The sequence below is a fragment of the Rana temporaria genome, chromosome 2 (assembly GCF_905171775.1).
Source record: "Rana temporaria chromosome 2, aRanTem1.1, whole genome shotgun sequence".
In the NCBI taxonomy this organism is placed as follows: domain Eukaryota; kingdom Metazoa; phylum Chordata; class Amphibia; order Anura; family Ranidae; genus Rana; species Rana temporaria.
The window spans coordinates 118,789,209-118,809,809 of NC_053490.1; the positions used below are offsets into that span (position 1 = coordinate 118,789,209).

Sequence of the window (20,601 nt, forward strand, 5' to 3'; positions counted from 1 at the left end):
AAACTATGCACAACTAACGCTGGCCATAAACAATCCAATTTGATCATCCAATCTCTTGAGACTGTAGTTATTTGTGGATAGCGAGAAAATTGCACAATCATATTATGGAATAGCGCATTGAGAGCATATTTTCATGCAAGTTGCAGGTTCACCAATGAAATAAAACTAACCATTTAAAGTGATTGTAAACCCTGTACTACTGTGAAGATCTCTTGCACCGTTTATCAGATATTCACTGTATCCGCATGTGCCGACGTCATCGGTACATGCGCACTGAAGAAACGGCTCTCTCAAGCCGTTTTTTCAGTGGCTGTGCTGTGACAGGTGGCTCCTGCACGCCCGCTAACCCGGAAATATCTCCGGGAGACATGTCGCCGGTCACAGCGATGTACGGAGACTGCTGCAACAGCTTCGATCTATGGCAGGGGTGTCAAACTGGTGGCCCTCCAGCAGAGGCGTCCCTAGGGGGGGGCCAGAGGGGGCCCTGACCCCCCCCAACATCATGCTGTGCCCCCCCAAAAAAATTTTTGTATTTTGCTCCCCCGAGAGGGAGAGCGTCCCCAGTCAGCTCTGCGGGGGATTCCTCCCCCTCCCTGTGCTCGCCGACACTGCATAATGCGAGCGCTCACACAACCAGATATTCTAGCCTGGACCGTGTTTAAGTGTGTGCACTGCAGATTGCAGTACACTGTAATCACTGAACTACATTATCTCCATCCCTTCTCTCCCCCCCCATCTGTCTCCCTCCCCCTCTCCTGTTCTTTCAAAACATTCACAATTTACTTTCACTTTCAGTTAGGCAGATAATATACGGTGCAAATTTATTTCCTGCATCCACAGATTGCAGGAAAGAAACTTGCATGATTCCCCCATCAACAGACAGTGCTGACAGGGGAATATCCCTCCTGCCCAGCAATTATATTCTCCCGACAAACAGTGATTATCACTAGTGACTATACAGCAACCACTAGTGATAATCATAAGAGAATCTGCTCATTAATGGTTCAAATCTCAGCCAGTTTCTGCTGAACCAGCTGAGATTTAAACTGTCTATGGCTGGTCTTAGCTCTTAGGCAGCCCATACATTGATTAGCACTGTGGAGTGTCGGCTTCCTGGCGGGATTGGGCATGTGGGATTTCAAAAACACCCGAGCCCATCTCTATTGGTTGTAGACAGTTGAGCTCCCTGCAGGTTGCTTAGCAGCAGTGGACCCTTCTCTGACATGCTGATCGGGATGCAATCCAGGTGATGCTCTTAGTCAAATCCTAGTCATAAATATCAGTGATTTTATTGATCAAAGCCCACACTTTACAGGCATAGAGCCCACATGGCTGCTGATCATACGGTTGATTATATTCATGTGGTTGTACTCTTGATGCTAATAAATACTGTGTTTATTAGATCTGACTGGGAGCATCACCTGGATCACATGCCGATCAGCATGTCAACAGAGAAGGTTATACAGCATTACTGCTGCTAGGTGACCAGCTGGGGGCTCAGCTCTCTATAACCAATAGTGCCAACCTTCCCCTGCATGCACCCATAATGTCACCAGCACTAGGTCCTAATAGACTGCCGCCACTGCCAAGGAGACAGATGCCAGACCAGCGCTGTAAATAGCAGGGACAGGACAACTGGGGATCCCCACTGTGGCAGAACACCAGGGCCCGGTGGCAAGACAACCTTTGCAACCCTGATAGCTCTCCCACTGCTTTGGACCCTTATATTTTCTTGGTGTGCTGGTGACATATATCTCTTGTTTTCTGCCACCCTGGGGGGCCCCAGTATAGTAGGAAGGGAGCTCACTGCAGAAAATGTGAAATGGCCCATAGTGGGATCATAGTAAAGGGCCCCAGGATATATATATATATAAAATTGCATTTTATAGTTGGCCCCCCTACTTTTGTCCCTGTCCCCCCATGTGCCCCCCCTAAATATGAAAGCTGGAGACGCCACTGCCCTCCAGCTGTTCCGAAACTACAAGTCCCATCATGCCTCTGCCTGTGGGAGTCATGCTTGTAACTGTTAGCCTTGCAATGCCTCATGGGACTTGTAGTTTTGCAACAGCTGGAGGGCCGCCAGTTTGACACCCCTGATCTATGGTTAGTATTTCATAATGAGCTAGTATGCGATCCATACTAGCTCATTATGCCTTTGTCTTGTTGTTTTTTGAGAGAGAGTTTACAACCACTTTAAATGACATGCTTAGGAGAAGCAATAAAATGCATGTGCTGGAACAGAAAAGGAAAATAAAGTTGGGGCAAAAACGAATTCTGCTGATAAATGACAATAGGGTTAATTTTGTATTTGGGTCAAAAAGCAGCTAAGTAAAATACAGGACACACCAGAGTGAGATTTGCTAATTACTCAAAAGACCAATTCCATGAGCATCAAGTGCAGTCATGTGATCCTCAAGTCATGTGACACATTTACACCAATACCAGATCATGCTGCACCCAAACAATGAGAGAACAGTCCTGGAAATTGGATTGAATTACTAGCTCTCATTATATGCAGTGAACAATGAAAAATAATCTATTCAGGTACGTTATTTACTAAGGGTTTTCTGTGGCTCACTTTAGGCCACGTTGTCGGCGAATACCACTTTTTATCACAGACCAGTATTTTATCATCTTGGATTTGAGAGCATTACTACAATTGGTTTTGCACTTGCAAAATAATTACGGTAGGTCAACAGGCGCATTTGCACAATTTTCATAGCTTATCAGCCATATATGTTGGGCATATTTGCACGTATTTACTGACTGGCAATGTTTTTTTCATGGTGTGTGTGTTTTTTTTTTTTTTTTATCAATACACAGCACTTGTTTATGTGCCTGTGTGCACAGGCACAATGAAAACAATGGGCTGCATTTTAGATCAGTAAAGAAAAAAAAACTGTATTTCTGAAAACTGAGTTTTTTTTTTTTTTTTTTAAGCAGCAGTGTGCAAAAGGCCAAAATGGACAAGGGAAAAAAATAAATACAAAAGACTACAGAACATGAAAAAGAAACAAAGTATAAAAAAATCCCAAATAACTTTAAGTAGTTGCAACCCTAAAAAAAAAAAAAAAAAAAATATCCTGATCGTTTAACCACTTCCATACAGGGCACTTACGCACCTTCCCGCCCAAGCCAATTTTCAGCTTTCAGCGTTGTCGCACTTTGAATGGCAATTGCGCGGTCATGCTACACTGTACCCAAACAAAATTGGCGTCCTTTTTTCCCCACAAATAGAGCTTTCTTTTGGTGGTATTTGATCACCTCTGCGATTTTTTTTTTTTTTTTTTTTTTTTTTTTTTATTATTTTTTTGCGCAACAACTAAAAAAAGACTGAAAATTTTGAAAAAAAATTGCGTTTTTTTTTTTTTCTGTTAATTTTTTTGTAAATAAGTAAGTTTTCTCTTTCAATTACGGGCACTGATGAGATGGCACTGATGGACATCGATGAGGTAGTACTGATGGGCACAGATGAGGTGGCACTGATTGGCGGCGCTGGTATGCGGCACTGATGGGCACACATAGGCGGCACAGATGGGCACTCATGGGCGGCACTGGGCACTCATAGGCGGCACAGATGGGCACTTATGGGCGGCACTTATGGGTGGCACTGATGGATACTTATGGGTGGCACAGATGGGCACTGGGCATGGATGGGCACTGTGGGGTGGCACTGATGGACACTGTGGGGTGGCACTGATGGACACTGTGGGGTGGCACTGATGGACACTGTGGGGTGGCACTGATGGACACTGTGGGGTGGCACTGATTTCCCCGTGTTGCCAGTCAGTGCCCATTTGTGGGCACTGATTGGCATCTTTTTTTTTTTCCAGACTTTTTTTTTTCCAGACTTTATTTTTATTTTTTTTTGCCCTTCCCTGGTGGTCCAGGGTGGGCTTCCCTGGCGGTCCATGTGGCGATCCGAGGGAGGGCTGCGCTGATAAACAATCAGCGCGAACCCCCCCTGTCAGGAGAGCCGCCGATCGGCTCTCCTCTATTCGCGTCTGTCAGACGCGAGTGAGGAAGAGCCATCAACGGCTCTTCTGTTTACATCGTGATCAGCCGTGGTTGGACACGGCTGATCACGTGGTAAAGAGCCTCCGTGAGAGACTCTTTACCGAGATCGGTGTTGCGGGGTGTCAGACTGACACCCTGCAACAACGATCGCCGCGATGCGCGCCCCCGGGGGCGCGCAGTGGCTCAGAATCCTGAGGACGTCATATGACGTCCAGTCAGGATTCTACAACCACTTTGCCAACGTCAATATGTCATTGGCGGGCGGCACGTGGTTAAAGCAGCAGTTCCCAACCTTTCTGGCACTGGGGACCGGCTGCGTGAAAGAAAATGTTTCCAAGGCTCGTGGGGGGCATGTGATATTTATTTATATTTTTGCGGGCAATGGCTGGTGTTAGCGCTTCAATCATCATGGTTGATATGGTGTTAGGATGATTAAAGTGCATTATTTCTATTTTTACATTTTAATAAAAAATTAAATAGTTCAACTCACCATAACGCAGAATCAGTGGGAGCCCTGAGTGTGTCTCTTGCCACTGTTGCCTGCCACCAGATGCAGAATATCGCTTCACCATCACCAGCACATGCGGGAGAAGAGCTTTCGGGCAGAAAACACAGAATGCGCATAAACACTAGGTGCGTATGAAACATTAATGCATTTTAATGGTCAGAATACATTTATATTCTGGCCAATAGAATGAATTAACCTACATAAACGTGCTCAAATGCACATAAATACATGTGCAATACGTGGCTTTTAACTACATATATTAAGCAGCCTTACTCCTGACAGTAGAAAAGGCGTTCAGAGCTTAGTGTGCATGAGGTCTAAAAATTACATTTACTCATGTAAATGTACGTGTCCAGGGCCGGACTGGAAATAAAATCCAGCCCTGGAAAAAAATTCACACCAGCCCCATAGCATTATTATAACAGCCCAACAGCAAACGTCATTGTTTTCTTGTAAATAAAAGGGAAAACAATACATTTTAAAGCACAGAGACCACCTTCCGCAGAAAGAAAACACTACGGTAAGGGGGGGGTGGGGTTACTGATATAAGGGGGAAACTTTTATATCAGTGCCCACTTACATTATGTATTCACCCCCCCCCCCTTACATCAGTGACCCCCCTTAGACTGGCCTTGTGGCGCAGTCAGTGACCTCCTCTCAGGTGCACCGTGCAGGGATCAGTCAGATGGCTCCAGGTTGGCGACTCTGGTTTTCCTATTGTCGCCTCTCCACAGTCATCTGACTTCTCCCATGACCCCCATTCTGGCGGCACTCCCACTGTTGACTCCTCTCCAGACTCGCTCAAAGACTGTGGAGATGGGCAGAGACTGCGGACACAATACAGGAGATCAAATGCAGCCTCACCAGTGCCCATCAATGCATCCTCACCAGTGCTCATCAATGCATCCTCACCAGTGCCCATCAATGCATCCTCACTGTGCCCATCAATGCAGCCTCACTGTGCCCATCAATGCAGCCTCACTGTGCCCATCTGTGAGGTCTCACCGTGCCCATTTGCAGCCTCACTGTGCCATCAATGCAGCCTCACCAGTGCCTTCATTACACACAGCGGTATGCATCTCCCACTGTGTCACTCAGCTGGGGTCTGAACTCTGAGCAGTTCAGCAGCTGTCCACTTACTGAAACAAAGCCCCACCTCCTAGATTGTGATAGACGAAACACTGATTCAATTCAGGGGCAATTTGACAGACATTTGTGCGGGTTCATGCACCCCCTACCCCAAAGCACCTTGTCCCCATGTTGATGAGGGCAAGGTTGTTGGTGGCAGCTTCCGGTTCTGGCCGCTGGAACGCAGGGGGAGGAGGTGGCCTTCAGCTGATGTAATTTCTGGTCCTCACGGTGGTGAAAGGAATGGGAAAATACAAATATAAAGCAGCTGGAGGTCTGCTGGTGCCTCGCAGGGATGGATCCAGAGGAGCAGGTGGCAGTGGCAGGAGCAGGAGCCACAAACATCAGCCAGGCCCAGGTAAGCAGGGGCAGAAGTCCCTGTCCTTATCACTATGGGTCGTATGTATATATCCCTCGCTAACTCCCCTGGGAGGGAGCCTGCATCACTCTCCTTAAAGTGGAAGTAAACCCTTCTATTTTATAGTTTCAAAAAACAGTTAACATTCCCGGCATGCCGGAAATGCTAGCTGTTACATTGGTTGTGCTCTCAACCAAACTGTCAAACCATCCAATGACCGGTGTCATAATGGATCAGATGTGCAGCATTATGGCAGTTGCAGATTATCTAATAATTTTATTAGAGAAAGGAAAAATCAGAGTACCAAATACAGCCAAGGTACCTAAGTACCGCACAGTAGCACATAATCATAAAATGTCAATACATACTCTGAATATAGGCAATTTTTATATCCTATATCAAAAAAAAGCAGAGAAAAACATCACTATCTATGATTTACCCGCTACTAGCTAATACTAAAGACAAAAAGGAGAAAGAAAAAAAATAAATAAATAAGGGGGGCTGAAGACACCGTAATGAACGGATCTTCTAAAGTCTCTACGTACCAAAAGGAGTGAGCAGGAAATGGTCAAAGCCAAAACAGCAGTCTCATCCCATATCGAGTTGTAAGTATTGATCAGAATACCTGAACGCCACCCAAGGTGACCACGTCTGATTGAATTTTTCCGACGATTCCCTGGCAATTGCTACCGTTTCCTCCAATTGGTGGATATTCTCTATGGAGCTAAACCATTCCGGAATGGAAGGAATATCCTTCGATTTCCAGTGCCTGGGAATCAAAACTTTCGCTGCATTCAGCAGATGTCTAGTCAATGATTTTTTATAATGTTGCATGGAGCAGTCCGCAATGTGGAGTAAGCAACAAGCAGGTGTAAGAGAGATTGTGGTATCTGTAATGGCTTTGATCAGTTCGCACACCTTGTCCCAGAAGGGTCTCAGACACGGACACTCCCACCAAATATGAACAATGGTGCCCGAGTCTTGCTCGCATCTCCAGCAAGAATCCGATGTCAACGGGTACCATTTTTTTATTTTATCCGGAGTGGTATACCATTGTGTTAAAAGCTTATACGACATTTCCTGCATTCTCGTGCCAATCGCACACTTATGGGCAAAAATGCAGGCACGTTTCCATTGCTTATCTGTAAAACTTATTTTGAGCGCCTTTTCCCATTGTACTTGTAATCCCGACGCTATCCCCCCCCTGTCTAATTGGAGCCATGAGTATGTGAGAGAAGTAGATCTCGGAACCGGAGCTCCAGTCAGGCAAGTTTGTTCAAGCGGAGTTATTGATCTAAAGAATTGTTTTTTAAACTGGGAAACCTGTATATAGTTATGCAGCTGACGGTAAGTCCAAAATGAAAGAGTGCTCTGGGGATTTACATCTCTTTTTAGGGAGTCAAAGGATTTTAAGGTATTAGCCTCAACACAATGTATCATTAAGAGGGGCATTGTTTGGTCCGTGGGTGCAGAAAAGTGCAGGTCCATCCCAGGCAGGAAATCCGGATTGCGAGTAATAGGGGTGAGCGGACCGGGACATGAGGACAATTTATGATGTTTCATCATCATGTGAAACGCTCTGAGCGTGGACCCCACCAAGGGATGCTGCCGCAAGCTCTGCGGGAGTTTCCCCCAAGGAGTCCAAGGTAGGAATCTAAGATGCAATGTAGATGATGCTTCCTCCAATGTAACCCAATGCTTCTGTCCCCTATGACAGTTCCAGTCCAAGATTCTAGCTAAATGTATCCCAGAATGATATAGTTTAAAATCAGGCAGGCCTATACCCCCTTCTTCCTTAAATTTTGAAAGCGTTTCCAACTTTATCCGAGGTTTTAGCCCCTTCCAAATAAAGGTGCGTACAATAGCCTGAAGTCGTTTAAAAAAAGAACCTGGGAGTGGAATAGGTAAAGTATGGAAATGGTACAAAATTCTAGGTAGAATTACCATCTTCAGTATGGCAGCTCTTCCAAACCAAGAAAAGGGTCTAGAGGTCCAACTTTTAAGATCTACTTGGATTTTTTTTAGCAAGGATAGAAAATTGATGTTATAGATATCCCCAAAGTTAGCCGCCAATTTGATTCCTAGATAGGTTATGGATGAGGTTACCCACTTAAACGAGCAGGAAGAGCGTGCCCTCGCTAAGGAATCAGATGACAGTGTGAGATTAAGGGCTTCCGATTTAGAATCATTAATTTTCATATTGGAGATATAACTGAAAATGTTAAAAGCTTTAGAAAGATTCGGGATGGAGTCGTGAGGCCGTGTCAAAAAAAATAAAAGATCATCCGCATATGCTGCTATTTTAAAGTCACGCTGGCCTATCTGGCAGTTGCAGATTAAACAGAGGCCAAGATGGCAGCTTCCTTGGCTAAAAACAATAGTAGTGTTTACTTCCACTTTAACTTACAGTGCTAGGAAAAGTGTATTTTTTTAGGCATAGCAACTCTGTGGGGTTTGTGTTGTGGTCACTATGTGGTGTGTACTGGACCGGTGGATGGCAGCGGTGACGAAAGGATTAGAATGATGGCCTAACAGCTCGGGGGGCGTAGGCTGCATCCCAATAACAAGTTGTTTTTATTGGTACATTATGTAATGTTTCTTTTATAATTTGGTTGCATGGTTTTTGGTGTATTTTCAGACAAAGGTCAAGGAGTAGACAAAGTATTGCTTCCCTCCCCCTTAAAGAAAATGCCTGTCATGTAAAAATACACTTGGAGAGTCTTGAACCAAGGTGTTATGTAGGACCTGTATAGCGGAGTTGGTCAAAGAGGAGACATCCCCAACAGGCCCGCATTAACTCCCTTTGCCGCCCCAAGGCCAGGTCCTTCAATGCCGCCCCCCGCCAAAAAAAAACCTGAAAGTCCCCCAACCCGTGCCCATCATTGCTGCCTCACCATCATTGCAGCCTTACTGTGCCAAACAATGTAGCCTCACCAGTCAGTGTGTGTATTACGCACATCGAAATCTCCTGTTCCTGCTGTGTTATGGAGCTCACTGTGAAAAGTTTGGGTGCGCTGTGATAAAAGTCCCGCCCTGCTTTCAGACCAGCTCGTGTGATAGACAGAACACTGCCTCTATCACACAAGCTGGTCTAGGAGGAGGGCGGGACTTTTATCACAGCACGCTCAAACTTTTCACAGTGAGCTCCGTGTCACAGCAGTCTCCCGCCGTGTGTTACAACTGGCGCCACCCCTGCACCCACTGCCGCCCGAGGCCTGGACTCAGTGACCTTGTCGGGAATCCAACCCTGCATCCCCAGCAATAACCACTGATCAGCTCTTTCCGGAAAGAAATATCGGACGTTATTCAAATGTTCTGTTCTTATCTGGACAAACATGCGGTTGCACAGCCTAGTAGCATGGGCAGTTCACCATCCCGTCCCCTGCCATTGACTGCCACACCCAAAGAGGTCAGTGATTTGGAGGACGAAGGGGGAAGTGTTTCCCGAGGTTCAGGGGAAGATGCGGATGCGGATGAGGAAGAAAATTGCTTTTTCTTCACACTACAGGCTGTCTCTAGAAGAGGTGGATGATCTATTAAAGAGAACAAAGCCCAATTATCTTTAGGGCTTGTGGGGAAGTTAAACATTGTGTGTTTCCAGTACAGTACATTGTGTGTTTCCAGTATGTAAGTTCCTGTTGGAAACTGTGATAAGGGAGTGGAAAGATCCCTAAGGGGCACCTTTCTTCTCCAGATCACTGAAGTGGAGATTTCCTTTCGAAGAGGATGGCGCTCAATTATGGAACAAAAAACCTAAACTTGATGCAGCTTTTTTGCAGATGTCACGGAATACGGACCTGGCATTTGAGGATATGGGCATCCTAAAGGATGCCATGGGTAAAAGGGCAGATTCCCTATTTGCCTGACGAAGAGGTCCTGTGCGACCTCGAAACGTTGCTGTTTGGATCGATATTATGCAATAAAAAATTTTGGACGTTTTTTTAAATGATCCGTGGTGTGCTGGCGAATATGTCTACATGATTTTCTTTCCGGTTCCCAGCTGGTAATCGCTTCAGCACCCTTTTTACTTATTGGCCATTTTCCTGGAAGGTGTGCAATTGGAATATTTTTGAGTCCCTATGGGTTAAGACATGGTCAGGAGATACTGCCTCAAAGGCAAAGCTATGTGACCTTCCGTTTGCGGGGGATCTAGTGTTTGGCCTGGATCTTGAATCTTGAAGCTGTGTTGGACAGGACAGCAGACAACAAGGCCTCCAGTAAAAAAGAAGGTAACTCCTCGGGGTAAGACATTTTTTCATCCTTTTCACCAAACCCAGGATACGAAGGAGATGGGATAAAAGAGACCCTGGAGGTCCCAGAGAGGTTGAGGCAAGTCTGGGGTGCTATTCTGACCTCCTAACCAGATCACTAAAAATCAGTGACAGTCCTCCGACTGTGGGAGGAAGGCTGGAGTTCTTTTTATCACAGTGGAAGACCGCTACAACCAGCCAATTTGTCCTCAAGACAATATCGGAGGGCTACAGCCTGGAATTCTCACAGTCACCAACAAGTTGTTTTTACATAACTCCGGCTCCCCGAGATCAGGAAAAGTCCCTAGCAATGTCATCTCTCCTGCAAGAACACGTTCAGCAGAAAGTGACCATCCCAGTTCCCCAGGAAGAGGAAGGACTACGGTGCTATTCACACGTGTTCCTAGTGAAGAAGCCATCTTGAAAATTTTGGTTAATTCTGAACCTGAAGATATTAAACAGATCCATTCGGTACAAGAGGTTCCGAATGGAAACAATTTTCTCAGTGAAGAGTCTTCTAGCGCCAGGCTGCTACCTAGCATCCATAGACCTCAGGGATGCTTATCTTCATGTTCCCATTAACACCAGAATCGCAAAAATATCTGCGGTTAGCGTTCAAGATGGATGGGGTAGTCTCTTATGGCAGAAGCTTTGGCACCCCTCAGATTGAGGGGAATATCGATTGTCCCATACCTGGATGACCTCCTGGTATTTGCCAAGTCAGGGGATCTTTTGGGGAAAGCCTTGAAGGAGACAGTGAGGGACTTGGAGAGTCTCGGTTGGATAATAAACAGAGAAAAATTAAGCGTGATTCCACCTCGCACAAAAAAAGGTCCTCGGGTATACTATCGACTTTTTTTTACAACAAGGTTGGTCTTTATTAAGGCATAAGTGGTACAACACAGGGTACAAGAAATAAAACACATATCAGTATCATAAGCAGACATGAAACACAGGAATCACAGCACATAGAAGAACACTTGGTAGGTCAGAACTTCGAACACAGTACAGTTAAGCATAGCAATCGTAAAAAATATCAAGTACGTGGCCCGGGGGAGGGGAGGGGGGGAAAGAACCAGCAAGGGCAGCGGGACACCATCCAGGCAAGGTCAAAGAGGATTTATCCATGGCCCTCATACCCGCTCAAACTTCCATGGGCAGCCCCTGTTCATGTAAGTCATTTTATACAGGGGGAGAACAGCATTGACTGTATCCATCCACGCACCCGCCGTAGGAGGGGCCCTAGAGGTCCACTTCAATAGAATCGCCTTCTTTGCATAGAAAAATAATAAAGACATCAACAGCTTGATATACCGAGGTCTCTGCTCATCGTCCTGTACCCCCAGGAGCGCCAGCTCCGGGGAGACCGGAAGATTCAGGTGGAGACGAACATTAACAATCTCAAAAACAGCGGACCAGAAGTCCAGCAGCTTAGAACAGGTCCAGAACATGTGCATATATGTACCCTCTGAGGTGCAGCATCTTGGACAGTTGGGAGAACGGTGCGGATATATCTGTGACAAACAATACCTATAATGACACCCCAGTGTATAATGTGTCAATATGTGTAAATAAAGCAGCGCATGTAAACAGATAAATAATTAATCACATAAACAATTTAACTGAATAAACAGATGAAGTGATTACCACCTTATATGTGAAAAAATATATATATAACAGTGCAAAAACGATCATAGAACTGCACTGAACTGCACTGAACTGAATATGAAGAATCCGAATGAAACTGTGATTAGTGCGTGATCATATCACAAAACAAATCTTCTATTATTCTTCCACCACACCCAAGTGTTGAAAGTGAATCCACCACCCTTGTAGTGCGGATATATCCCATGCAGTCTCTGAGGGGTGAAATACACCCTGTGCAGGAACTTAGCCTGTATCAATTTATCCCTAGAGGAGATCACCAGCTTATACCCATCTTCAAAGCACTCCTCCCATGTCTCTCTGTCCAGGGACAGGACATCCACCTCCCACTTGCTCCACAGGGCATCTATCTTAGGGGAATCTTTACTGAGAATCGTCAGGTACAGAGTGGACAGTGTCTTTTTTAAGGTACTCTGGGCCAGTAAGTCCTTAACCAGGTCAGCCTGAAGGACAGGGAACTGGGCCCTGAAAGCATGCCGCAACTGGTGGTAGTGGAACAACATCCAGGGCGCCAGACCAAAACGACTGGACAGGGTCGAGAAGGGAAGCAGGGACCCACTACCAACAATATCCCTCAGGAGTTTAATACCCAAGCGCGCCCACATCTGCGGGTCCGGTATGGTACGAAAGTGCCTGAGGTTAGGGTTCCCCCACAATGGTCCACCTGCCGGGGGACTGAAAGCGACGCCTAGCCGCCCCCCACACCCTCAACGTAGTCCTAGACGGGCTCGGCAACAGGGGGTATCCAGACGGACCCCGGTAAACCAGGTTACCAAGTTCGGTAAGGGACCCCACGATAGCCGCCTCCAAACAGACCGCTGCATTGGCCCTGGACTGCTCAAACCACCACCGCACCGTGACCAGTACAGCAGCCCAGTAGTACACTAGAAGGTTGGGCAGCGCCAACCCCCCGAAACCAACAGGTAGCTGAAGGGTGGACCTGGCCAACCGAGGGGACGAGCCCCGCCACAGAAAACAGCCAATACAGCTATCCAAGTCCCGAAAAAAAGAGTGAGCCAACCACACAGGGCAATTCCTGAAAAAATTGTTAAATTTGGGCAAAAAAATCATCTTCAGAACATTTATGCGACCAAGGAGGTTCAATGGTAAATTACTCCAGCGCGAGCAGTGTTCCTTAAGTCTATCAACCACCGGCCTCAAATTGCGTCGGTAGTAGGACTGAAGATCTCGGGAAACCCTCACCCCCGAGTACACAAACTCTTCGACCCATTGTAGCTGTGACTGCGAAGACACCTCTTTAGCCCTCACATCTAGCGGGAAGAGCACAGACTTAGTCCAATTAATACGTACCCCAGAGTACTTACCAAATTCATCAAATATCTCCAGCGCCGAGGACAGGGAGTCAACTGGATCATGAAGATACAGGAGAGTGTCATCCGCATATAAGGATATTTTCTCCTCCAGAGGGCCAACCCGGAGGCCAAGTACACGGTCAGAGTCCCTGACCATAACTGCCAGCGGCTCGAGAGCCAGGGCGAACAGGCTAGGTGACAAGGGGCATCCCTGCCGGGTTCCCCTCTGGAGGGGGAAATAATCAGACAGATAGTCATTTACACGAATCCTAGCCCGGGGGGACCTATAAAGCATCTGGAGCCATTGAAGAAACTTAGGACCGAAACCAAATCTACGCAGTACCTCCCCTCCCACTGATAGTCCCACTTCACAGAGTCGAAGGCCTTCTCAGCGTCGAGAGAGGCCACGACTCGGGTTCCCCCATTATCATGCTGAGCATCCAGATTCAAGAACAGGCGACGAATGTTGATGTCGGTGCTAGGGTTGTCCAGATACCGATACCGAGTATTTGCGGCAGTACTCGTACTCGCGCGAATACCCCCGATACCTAAATAGAATACTTCCCCCCCCCCTTCCCCCCCCCCCCCCCCCCGCAGCTCCTGCCGCATCGTGCCGCCGCATCGAGGGACATGGCTAGAGGGACATTGCTGCATATGTGAGGGACATGGCTAGAGGGACATTGCTGCATATGTGAGGGACATTGCTGCATATGTGAGGGACATGGCTGCATATGTGAGGGACACGGCTAGAGGGACATTGCTGCATATGTGAGGGACATGGCTGCATATGTGAGGGACATGGCTAGAGGGACATTGCTGCATATGTGAGGGACATGGCTAGAGGGACATGGCTGCATATGTGAGGGACATGGCTAGAGGGACATGGCTGCATATGTGGGGGACATGGCTGCATATGGGGGGGGACATGGCTGCATTTGGGGACACATTTAAAAAAAGTATCGGTATTCGGTATCGGCGACTACTTGAAAAAAAGTATCGGTACTTGTACTCGGTCCTAAAAAAAGTGGTATCGGGACAACCCTAGTCGGTGCCCTTCCCGGGCATGAACCCGGTCTGATCCACATGTATCAAATCTTCTATCACAGTGGCCAGCCTAATAGCCAAAAGCTTAGCAAGGAGTTTGGCGTCCGCATTAATAAGCGAGAGGCCTATATGAGGCACACTCTTCAGTATCCTTACCAGGTTTGGGCACCAACACCACAATCGCGTCAGACATCGAATCAGGAAGAGACCCTAAAGAGAAAGACCGCTTCAGTAGAGAGGTGAGCCTAGGAGAAATAAGCTCCTGGTGCACTGAGTAGAACTCGATTGGAATACCATCCGGGCTGGGGGTCTTCCCGGACTGCATAGAGTTTAGGGCCACCTGTACCTCTTCCAGGGAGATGTCAGAATCCAGGAAGTTGTATTGCGCCTCAGTCAAGGAGGGAAGGGAGATCCGATCCATATACCAAAGCAGCTCTGCAGTAGTGTAGGTCACCCTAGTAGATTACAAGGACTGTTAGAACTCCAGGAACCTAGCCCCTATATCCACGGGGGACGTAAGCAACCCCCCATCCCGGGCACGCAGCCTCCCCACATGAGTCATAGGCCACTGCCCCCTGGCAAGCCAGGCCAACAGTCGACCATTCTTGTTTCCATATTCAAACACCCGCTGGGCACTCTCTAGCATGGACTTCTTGGTGAGGTCCACCCTGGCTAGGGAAAGGTGTCTTGGAGCACTACGTGCCCTGGAGCGATGCCCTGAGTCCGGCGAGCGTACATATTCCGCCTCCCTCAATCTTGCCCTCTCCTCATGATCCCTCAGAGACTGCACGGACTCCCGCTTGCGCACCGCCACATGAGCCGTAAAGTCACCCCCTCAGCCATGACTTGAAAGCATCCCATTCCACCAGGGGGTCCACAGAACCCTCATTCTCCAGCCAGAAGGCACAAAGGGCCTCCGGCATCTCCTCCTGTATCCCAGGGTCCATGATCCAATACTTGGATAATCTCAACAAGCGCACACCCTCCACCCGAGACAACTGAATCGTGACAGATACCGGAGCATGATCCGAGATACCTCTAGAGAGGATCTCCACATCAACTACCCTCCTCAGCAGCTTAGGGGAGGCAAACGCCAAGTCGATGCAGGACATAGTCCGGTAAGTGGTAGACAAGTGTAAGCCCTGGTGGAGGGATGCAGCTGCCGCCAGAGATCCGTCATATGGAATGCGTCCGCCCAATTGGCGAGGCCATGCTGTTGCGGGCCAGAGGCATGTAACCTGTCCAGATCCCTGGACATAACCAGATTAAAGTCTCCCACAATTAGCACATCATCAACATTGAACATAGTAACCATTTGCATAATAGAGTGGAGGACATCTAAGTCCGCAGGGGGGGCAGATATACGACCACCATCACAAGAGGAATCCTCAAGACCAAGGCATGCAGCAGCAGCACATATCTCCCGCCCGGGTCCAGTTTAACATCCAGGAGCTGAAAGGGGAGGGATCTGTGTACCAGCACACTGACACCACGGGCATAGTTAGAGTATGTCGCATGGTAGTGTGCTCCGACCCATGCCCGCTTTAAACTCAGGATACGGGAGCCCATCAGATGTGTCTCCTGTAGGATACACACCTGAGGGTGGAGCTTCCTTAGGTAATTCATAACCAGAGATCGTTTCACTGCCGAGTTAAGTCCCCGCACATTCCATGAAATCACCTTACACTTAGCCATATGGGATGTCAGAGAACGCTGCAAAGTCCACCCCCAACCGCGCCAGCCGGGCCTGACACACCAGGGGGACGCAAGTGCACCCAGCCCCGGTCCGCCAGATCTGGCCAACCCACCGGGAACGTGACAGTATCTGCACACATACATAATAACAAGTATAAAGAGCATAGACCAACCAACCTTAATTAGTGAAAACCCAGTAAACCATCCAGCCAAACCATGGCGGGAAAACAGCCCTCCCCCCCCCACCCCCCACCCCGTGCACCTCGGAACAGTAAGGAGCACTTGAACCCCACCAACCCCATAGTCTATAAATGGAAACAAAAAGTTGGGGAACGTGTAGCCAGAGTTGGACAAAATTGCACCGCCCTTGTACAGAGCGGGAGGGAAAAGAAAAGGGGGTAACACAAGTCTCTCCCCAATAACCCTGGAGTGATGCAAGACGAATGACTAGTTTGAAAGTTTCACCTGCCTGGGCAGGGGCACACACTTGAACAGTCTGAATGTTGCAGGAACAGGGAACACAGGGATTGCGGGCAGTATCCAGGGGCTGTCAGCAACCCCCAGCGGCGCCCAACATGGCGCCCGACGGCGGGCGGGAGAGGGTCATCCACCCGAGTGGAACAGGGCAGTCAGAGCAACGCCAGGTGGGGGTGACAGACAGGGGGCAATAGGTCTCTGCCAGAAAATCCAGCACAAACACCCCACCACAGCCACACTGACATGTCAAAGTGTCACTAACAGCAAACATGAGTAGCATGAATCCACAGGCAGTCTCAGACAGTACTCACGGGTAGATGACCGGGCCACGCAATCCCAAGTAAATAGTCACAAAGGGGGGGGGGTTCAGTTCAGGGTCTCGAGCCAGGCAGAGGCATCCCTTGGAGAAGTGAAGAAGCGCACCGTCTCGCCGTCCACCACACGCAGCTTCGCCGGGAACAACACACTATATTTGACCCCCTTGCGTCGGAGAGCCGCTTTGACTGCATCAAAGGTGCAGCGTTGCCTCTGGGTTTCCATTGTGTAGTCCGGGAAAAGCATCAGCTTGACATTCCGGTACGGCAGCTCCCCAGCAGCGCGGGAGGCTCTGAGCAGCTCATCCCGGTCCCTAAAGTTCAGCAGCCGGAGAATAAACGTGCGAGGGAGAGACCCTTCGGGACCAGGCCTAGGGGGGACCCTGTGAGCACGCTCCACCGCAAAGTACGGCGACAGTCGGGCCGCCGGTAACAACGAGCGAAAGAGCTCCTCCGCGAACTGAGCCGGGGCACGACCCTCCACTTCCTCCGGCAGACCCACGATCCTTAGGTTGTTGCGGCGGCTTCTATTTTCGGCGTCCTCCTCACGATACTCGAGGGCTTTGACCTTAGATTGCAGGGCCCTGATAGAAGCATCGTGACCCGACACCGCGTCCTTCGTCTCGCTCAGCCGGTGCTCCACCTCCGACACCCGGGATCGGATCTTATCAAAGTCCTGTCTGATGAGGCTAACATCCAGCTGGACTTCCTCAATCTTGTTAGTCAGGACCACCTGACACGATGTAATAGCCGGCATCACTTCAGGGATGCCAGGTGGGGGCAGAGCCAGGCCCACCTTGTGGTCCGTCTGCAACGCCATATTGCAGATGCATGCAGGAGACGGCAGGCCGTCAGTACAAAAAGTCGTATCCTCCGGGATATACGCCGGGAACTTCAGCTTCTTGGGCTTCTTCTGACTCCCAAAGGCTTTAGGCGGCATCAAGAGCACCACAGAGCCCCGCAAGCAGGCCCAGGCAGTGGAAAAGAGCTATTGCACGGATCACACTCCAGGAGAGCTCATCTCTTGGCCACGCCCCCTACTATCAACTCTTTACAGGAAAGAATCTTTCTCCCAGAGGAAAAGATAAAGAAAGTTTGAGCCGTGGTAAAAAAGATCCAAACAAATCTGCCAAACTCGTTTAGGGCAGCCATGTCAGCACTAGGCCTCCTCGCAACATCAATCCCAGCAGGGCAATGGACACGTGTCCATTGAAGGGATCTCCAGCAAGCAATTCTGAGGAAATGGTCCTACTGGGGTTCATTGGAGAAGTTCTTTAAGGATTCCCTCTCAGGTTCAGAAGAAGTTATAGCGGTGGAGGAGACAGGCAAAATTTTCGACAGAGGCCTGCTCTGGACATTCCCAGTAGCAAGGAGGTTGACAACAGACGCAAGCTCTTGGGGGTTGGGGCATCCACCTGGAAGGGCAGATGGCCCAAGGAGTTTGGACAAAACGGACAGGCCAAGAGATCCTCCAATTGGAGGGAACTTAAGGCCATTCTCCTGAGAGTTTGGGCTTTTGAGGATTGAGTCAGGGGCCACCACATTCAAGTGTTATCCGACAATGCCAGGGCAACTTCTGGTGTACTAAAGTGTTTTCGCCACAGGAGGTTATTTCTGTTCTTGAATTCCTCCATGATGGAATGGAGAAGGGGTTGGCAGCTAGTATATTAAAGGTCCAAGTGGCCGCTTTATCATTTGTTTTGGAGAGACATTTATCTCGGGATCCGCTGATCACTATTTTTTTTTTTTTTTTAAGGCATTGGCCAGAGCTAGTCCAGTACCATTTTAAGTTTTTCCCCAAATGGGATTTATCAGTGGTATTACAGGGTTTGACGGAAAAACCCTTTTGAACCCCTGGAAGAGGCTACAAGCAAATTGTGGTTGCTTAAGTTAACATTATTAGTGGCGGTTACGTCAGCTAGGAGGGTTAGCGACGCGCAAGCCCTGTCTACAGGGCCGGACTTACCATTGGGCTTGACTGGGCTCAAGCCCATGGGCCCCATCCAATAGGGGGCCCCTTTTTCCTTTTTTTTTTTTTAGGGGTCCGGAGGTCCCCAGGGGCCCCCCGGGCCCCGGACGGCAACCCCCCTTTTTTATTTTATTTTTATTAAAAAAAATGTTTATATTTTTATATATATATATATATATATATATATATATATATATATATATATATATATATATATATATATATATATATATATATATATATATATATATATATATATATATATATATATATATATATATATATATATATATATATATATATAAATTTTTTTTTTTGTTTTTTTTTTTTTTATTATTATTATTAAAGGGCCCAGAGGTCTCCAGGGCCCCCGGATGGCAACCCCCTTTTTTTTTTTTTTTATAAAGAAATTTACATTTTTTTTTTTATTTATATATTTTTTTGTTTAAAGCGGAGTTCCAACCACAATTAGCATTTTTTAAATGTATGTCCTTTCATCCTGCATTTTTATAATATAAATCCTGTACCCTTACTATTTTACAATCCGCCGCCGATCCGCATAGATATTCAAAAAAGATAGTTTATAAAACTATGTCTACACCGTTGTCATTTTGCTTGTGGGCATTGTGAAGCCTACAAGCATTTACTTCCTGGAAGTCTTGGATGGGGAGTGATAATTGGACAGCGCACTGCATCCTGGGAAATGATGACACACATTTCCCAGGAGCATTAGAGGGAGATGATGTCAGAATCCTAGGTGGTTTTAAAGGCAGATTTCGTAGGACCGCTTGGCAACAGGCATTTCCAGATGAGTAAAAACATTTTTTTTATATTTTTTAAACTTTTTTAGGTCTAATGAGCACAATAATGAAAAAAAAAATGGGATGGAAACTCCACTTTAAAGGGCTCAGAGGTCCCCAGGGCCCCATGTGGCAACCCCCCCCCTTTTTTATTTATTTTTATAAATGTTTATTTTTTTATTTTTGTTTATATTTTTTTATTAAAAGGCCCAGAGGCCCCAGGGCCCCGGATGGCAACCTCCCTTTTTTTAAGTATTTTTTTATAAATGTTTATTTTTTTTATTTTTTTTATTAAAGGGCCCAGAGGTTTCTTTTTTATTTCCCCAGGGCCCCGGATGGCTACCCCCTTTTTTTATATATATTTTTCTTTATTTCTTCATTTTTTTTTTGTAAAGGCCCCCCCCACTTCTCAATTTCAGGCGGCAACACCCCCCCCCCCCCCCGTTTCTCTGCTCCAGGGGGACCATGCCTTAAGCTGTGTTAGGCCTCGTACACACGACCAAACATGTCTGCTGAAACTGGTCAGTTTCCGCGGACATGTTCGGTCGTCTGTACGGCCGACCGGACAATTTTCCGGCGGATCGGACAGGTTTCCAGCGGACAAATGTTTCTTAGCAGACAAATGTTTCTTAGCAGACATGTTCGGTCGTCTGTACGACTCACCGGACATGTCCGCTCGGCCGAAAGCCCTCACATGCGTCGAAGTGATTAGACGCATGCGTGGAAGCATTGACCTTCCAGGGTCACACACGTCGCCGCGTCATCGTCACGGCGCAGTCACGTCACCGCGTTCGCTGTCCGCGGAAAATTTGGTCTGATGGTGTGTACAGCCATCAGACCAAAATCCGCCAGCGGACATGTCCGATGAAAACGGTCCGCGGACCGTTTTCATCGGACATGTCCCGTCGTGTGTACGAGGCCTAAGGGGTAGAGTTGCCACCTTTTCTTCAAGCCAAACCCAAACACTTTAGCGGCACAGGGCACATTTTTTTCGTAGTATACACAATAGGATTATAAAAGACCCGGGGCACCTTTGGGTGCCTCAAGGAGAGTGGTAATGCAG

At 47.6% G+C, this 20,601-nt stretch overlaps 1 protein-coding gene across 2 annotated transcripts in view; it reads left to right on the forward strand.

The window, feature by feature from the left end:
- The first annotated feature begins 2,392 nt into the window (after positions 1-2,392).
- SLC11A2 (solute carrier family 11 member 2) overlaps positions 2,393-20,601 on the forward strand; it is a 140,980-nt gene continuing 122,771 nt past the window's right edge. Inside the window, exon 1 of one of the 2 annotated variants that reach the window (XM_040340851.1) lies at positions 2,393-2,544. The gene's annotated coding sequence lies outside the window, so the exon portion shown is untranslated. The remainder of the gene's footprint in view (positions 2,545-20,601) is intronic. The other variant, XM_040340852.1, reaches the window with a different exon arrangement.